Here is a 6,460-nt window from a genome sequence, read left to right on the forward strand (position 1 = left end):
GTGTACCCTAACTTTAGATAGCCATTCATTTTCGATCGATCTCATGCCGGTCTCAATTAAAAGTTTCGACGCCATTATCGGCATGGATTGGTTGAGTCGTCATCGTGCCGATATCATGTGTTACGAAAAGGTTGTTCGCCTCAATCTTCTGTCTGGCGAAACCTTAGTAATTTATGGAGACAAACCCGACACGCACCTTCGTATCATCTCGAGCATCCAAGCTTAGAAATTCTTGCGAAAGGAAAGTCGTGCATTCCTCGCTCATGTGGTCGATGTGAGCCAAGAAACGAAGGACATTCAGAACATCCCAGTGGTACGCGAATTTCCCGACATTTTTCCCGAAGAACATCCAGGATTACCTCCGCAACGTCAAGTCGAGTTCCGAATTGACTTAGTTCCAGGAGCTACCCCAGTAGCCAAATTGCCCTATCGTCTAGCACCTACAGAGATGCAAGAACTGTCCGGTCAACTTAACGAACTGCTCAGCAAGGGCTTTATAAGACCAAGCTTCTCACCATGGGGAGCTCCAGACTTGTTCGTCAAGAAGAAAGATGGATCATTTCATATGTGCATCGACTACAGGGAGCTCAACAAGCTGACGGTCAAAAATCGTTATCCGTTGCCTCGGATCGACGACTTATTTGATCAACTTCAAGGGGAGAACTTCTTTTCAAAAGTTGACTTAAGATCCGGATATCACCAATTACGAGTGCTAGGGGAGGATGTTCCAAAGACAGCCTTCCAAACTCGTTATGGGCACTATGAATTCGTAGTGATATCGTTCGGATTAACAAACATGCCCGTAGTATTCATGGACTTAATGAATAGGGTGTGTCGTCCTTACTTGGATCAGTTCGTCATCGTCTTCATCTATGACATGCTTATCTACTCTCGAAGTAAGGAGGAACATAGCCAACATCTACGATTAGTCTTAGAAACCCTGCGCGCGGAGAAGCTTTACGCGAAGTTCTCGAAATGCGAATTTTGGATCCACCGAGTCGAATTCTTAGGGCACGTGGTTAGCGAAGAGGGAATACACGTGGACCCTTCCAAAATTAAAGCCATTGAGAGCTGGTTAGCACCGAAGATTCCTACAGAAATTCGTCAATTTCTAGGCCTCGCTGGCTACTATCGTAGGTTTATGCAGAACTTCTCCCGCATAGCTAAACCTCTTACAGCACTGACCCAGAAGGGAGTGGCCTTTGACTGGGAAGAGAAGCAGGAAAGAGTGTTTCAAACGCTCAAACGAGCCTTGTGCACCGCACCAATACTATCCCTTCCCGAAGGAATAGAAGACTTCGTGGTCTATTGCGATGCATCGAATCAAGGACTCGGATGTGTTTTGATGCAGCAAGGTAAGGTCATCACCTATGCCTCGAGACAGCTGAAGACACATGAGGTTAACTATACGACCCATGATCTTGAACTAGGAGCAGTTTTTTTTGCTTTGAAGATTTGGAGACACTACTTGTACGGTACGAAGAGCACTATCTTTATAGACCACAAGAGCTTACAACACATCTTCGACCAAAAGGAGCTCAACATGAGACAACGACGGTGGGTCGAGCTACTCAGTGACTACGAATGCGAAATTCGTTATCATCCCGACAAGGCCAATGTAGTAGCGGACGCCCTAAGTCGGAAGGAATATTCTGGTCGTAGGGTTAAATCATTGACTATGACTATCCATTCACACTTATCCACACAAATACAGGCGTCCAAACTCGACTCTTTGAAGCCTGAAAATATGGCGAGTGAATCCCTGAGAGGAATGGATAAGAACTTGGAGGTTAAGGGTGGCGGAGCTTATTATTTCACGGACCGGATTTGGACCCCGAAACTAGGTGGTTTCAGAGACTTGGTCATGAACGAGGCGCACAACACTCGTTATTCCGTTCACCCAGGTTCAGATAAGATGTATATGGATCTTAAAAAGTTATACTGGTGGCCTAACATGAAAGCATAGATTGATACCTTCGTAAGTAAATGCCTTACTTGCGCCAAGGTCAAGGTCGAATACCAGAAACCCTCAGGCCTCCTACAACAGACAGAGATCCTGGAATGGAAGTGGGAGCGGATCACTATGGATTTCATTACCAAGTTGCCCAAGACAATGGGTGGACTTGATACCATATGGGTCATCGTCGAAAGATTGACCAAGTCTGCACACTTCCTGCCGATCAAGGAAACAGACAAGATGGAGAAACTTAAAAGAACTTACATTAGGGAGATAGTACGACTGCACGGTGTTCCCATATCCATTATATCAGACAGAGATAGTAGGTTCACTTCTAGGTTCTGGCAGTCACTACAGAATTCCCTTGGAACTAGGCTGGACATGAGTACAGCCTACCATCCGCAGACAGACAAAGTGAGAGGACTATTCAAACCTTGGAAGATATGTTGCGAGCCTGCGTGATCGAATTTGGGAAGGCATGGGATACTCATTTACCCCTTGTCGAATTTTCCTACAACAACAGTTATCACACAAGCATAAAGGTTGCTCCCTTCGAGGCCCTCTATGGCCGCAAGTGCAGATCCCCTCTGTGCTGGGCTGAGGTGGGTGATACCCATTTAGCTAAAGGACGAGTTCCTGAAAACACTCTCACAAGTCCGGAGATCATATGGGAAACAACAGAGAAGATCGTTCTGATCCGTGAACGATTGAATGCCTCCAGAGACCGACAGAAAAGCTACGCTGATAAACATAGAAAAACTGTTGGAATTCCAGATGGGCGATCGTGTTCTATTGAAGGTCTCACCCTGGAAGGGCTTGATACGCTTTGGAAAGCGTGGAAAGCTAAATCCAAGGTACATTAGGCCTTTCGAGATTCTTCCCAGAATCAGCCTAGTAGCTTACAAACTCAATCTACCGAGCGAACTTAGTAACGTACATTCTATCTTCCACGTATCGAACTTGAAAAAGTGTCTGTCTGACAAGACTCTTGTAATCCCACTCGACGAGATCGAGATCAACGAGAGCCTCAACCAGTAGAGATTATGGACCGAGAGGTCAAGTAAACGAAACAAATCCGTATCCCAATAGTGAAGGTTCGTTGGAACGCCAAGCGAGGAACCGAATTCACTTGGGAACGAGAGGATCAGATGAAACTGAAATACCCTCATCTTTTTACTTGATTGCTTGTAATTACTTATTTGCTTAAATTCTAATTTCGGGACGAAATTCCTTCTGAGGAGGGGATTATGTGACAACCCGAAATTTCTAGATTACGTTCTTCTTTTATATCAAAGTTAGCTTCGTTTTGCTATTTTATAAATGAAGTTTCGGGTCTAAAAGAGTGCTTAAAGCTTAGTATAATTTAGTTACGTGTCGGAGGATGGGTTAGTTTGGTTGTAGCATTGGAAAAACGAGCCAAACACACCAAAATTGGTGTGTGCGGCCAGCCAACCGCACACAGGCCAACCACACAATCTTCTTGTGGAGAATAGGCCAACCGCAAAATTTTAAAAAATGTCAAGTGTCCAAATTAAGGAGAATAGGACATGTGGCAAAAAAAACCTTCATTTATTATACTAGATTGTTTTCAGACTGCAAAATTCTTCTTGTTGTTTTGTAAAAATGGATAAGATTCAAAAGGTTTTCAATTTGCATACAAGCTCCAATATCATAAATTTTCTGTGGTTTTGGTCTTGAAAAAATTAGACAAAAAATATTTTTTTTTGCCTTTTCCATTTATTTTTTTCACTTATTTATTTATTTATATTTGTATTTAAATAATTATAGAAAAAATTCCTCTCTCTCCCTCTCCCTCTGTGCGTGTGTTTGTTTGTGTGTGTGACAATCTTTATCTTCTCTGACGGTTTTCTATTAAAAATGACAAATAATCGATTATACATGTAAAATGAATGATTCAAAAAACAAAAGCCCATAAACAAACACTTGTTACAGCAAAACACATGCACACATATACACACCTTTTATTTGGATGAAAAAACTTCGATTTGTGGGTTCTTAAAGCATCTCCAACAAACTCCAAATCTCATTTTCCCACATTATTCTCCAACTTTATCCCACTTTCATCTTCATCTTTTGAGATATGAATAGTATTCCTCGTACTTTATCAGAGATTACCCGCAATATTCTTGAGCAGGCTCCTGTGATCTTCAGTATGATCAAGGAGGGTATCATGGACATTTTGGATGAGCGCATGGGCGCTTTTCATTATGAGATGGTGGCAATGATAAGATCTTGCACTTTGACTTTCCGTGAGTTCTGGGCATGTGGGGATCCAAAGTTCTTCGGGAAGAAGGACACAGTTGTGAGCAGGCGTTGGTTAGCAGATGTCATGAACTCCTTCCGTACTAGTTGTTGCCCCGAAGGGGAAAATGTCAGACTTGCTTCCTGTCTTCTGAATGAAAAAGCCCGAGAGGTAAGGCGGTTGAGTCGGTGACTTGGGAGGATTTTTGACGAGGTTTCAGGTTGAGTTTGCACCTGTGATTGAGGTCAAACAGTTGGCGAGTGAGTTTTAGGACCTTCACCAGACTACCGAGACGATGGCAGAGATCATTGCTATATTTCGTAAAAGGGCGTTATTGGTTCCGCTGTATGTGGCGGACGAGGAGGTGAAGAAGGCAAGATAACACGAGATGTTGAGGAGCGATATCAAGCAGTTTGTGATTCGATCCAGTTGCAAGACACTGGAGGATATAATAGCGCAAGCCAGGGAGAGGAAAATTGACTAGGAGATGGAGAGGAAGACGAAGTCAGACCAAGTTCATAGTTCAAAGGGTTCGGGCAAGAGGCCCAAGGTTTTTGATTCAAGATCAAGAGGCCAACAAGGTCGGGCCGTTGTGGCAAGTGCGGCAAGATGCATAGTGGAGCTTGTAGGGGTGGTGGTTCAAACTGCTATAAGTACGGCAAGACTGGGCACTTTAGTCGGGATTGCACAACAACTACCCATGGATCGAATCTGATTTGCTTCCGTTGCAATTATAGGGGACATAAAAAGGCCGATTATCCGAGTCTAGCAGCAGAAGGACCAGTTGCAACACCCGCTCTGTTGAATTTGATGATCACGGATGGCCGCCAGGGCAAGGTGGATGCGCCTATTATGAGGAGCAAGTCTTTTCAACTAACAACCAAGGAGGCTCGTTCAACACCTGATATGGTGACGGGGTCATTCCATGTGAATGGTATCTTTGCTTTGGTTTTGTTTGATTCAGGGCTACCTGATTCTTTGTATCTATTGCGCTTAACAAGAGGTTTGTAGAGACTTCGGGGGAGTTGGACTCTCCGTTAGAAGTTGAGATTGTTGATGACCATCATGTGCGATTGATTTGGTTCCGATTCTCCTGCATGAGAGCAAGGTTATTGTAGGGATGGATTGGCTGAGCCCCAATGGGGTAGTGATTGATTGCATGGAACAATTGGTGCTTATCTAGACCCCAAGTGGGGGAGAGTTGGTGATTCAGGTAGTGGGTGTTCAGTGTGGGCTGATTCTACATTTGGTAGCTGTAACATCTTAATCTTCAAGTATGAAATTAAAGCTTTATATATATATATATATATATATATATATATATATATATATATATATATATATAGTTTCAGGGTAACTCGACGATTTGCGAGGTGCCAACTCGTCGTGTTGAGATATATTGGCAACATACTTGTTTTGTATCAGTATTTTGGGGGAAATCACTAAGCTTTGTGCTTACGGTTTTCAGTTTATTGTTTCAGGTGCTTAAGATGTTTTGGCAAGGTAGAGGCGTGACCATACACATCCCCACGTTTTGTACTTATGGTTTCTGGGAAACTCTGATAATGTGAATGTTTTGAAATCTATGAGTAAATGATTTCGATTTTGAATAAACGTTTTGGAAACAATGGTTTTGTAAAGACTTCTAATAAAAAAGGATTGTTTTGGAAAGTTTAAATTTTACTGAAATTTTATGGATGTTATAGTAGCTAAGGTCAGGCACTATCTTCAATAGGTTTGTTCTATATTTGTGTCCTATGTGTGGATACTCGGGAGAATGGTAAGACAACTTTGGATGATGTACCGATTGTTCGGGAATATCCACATGTGTTCCCGTAAGATTTTCCTGAAGTGCCACCTGAGAGATAGGTGGAGTTTTGAATTGACTTGGATCCTGGTGCGGGTCCGATAGGCAAGGCATCTTATCGGGTAGCATATACAAAGATACAGGAGTTGTCTAGTCAGTTGCAGACTCTTTTAGATAAAGGATTCATTTGGCCGAGTAGTTCACCATGGGGAGCACCGATTTTGTTCGTGAAGAAGAAGGATGGGTCGCATCGGATGTGTACCCATTACCAAGAGCTTAATAAGCTAATGATAAAGAACCGTTATCCACTCCTGAGGATTGACAATTTATTTGACCAACTTCAGGGTGCGTCTTGGTTTTCCAAGATTGATCTGCGGTCGGGTTATCATCAGATGAGTATCAGAGAGGAGGATACGTAGAATACGGAATTCCA

This window comes from Lactuca saligna, chromosome 7 (assembly GCF_052625555.1).
Source record: "Lactuca saligna cultivar CGN05327 chromosome 7, ASM5262555v1, whole genome shotgun sequence".
Classification (NCBI taxonomy): domain Eukaryota; kingdom Viridiplantae; phylum Streptophyta; class Magnoliopsida; order Asterales; family Asteraceae; genus Lactuca; species Lactuca saligna.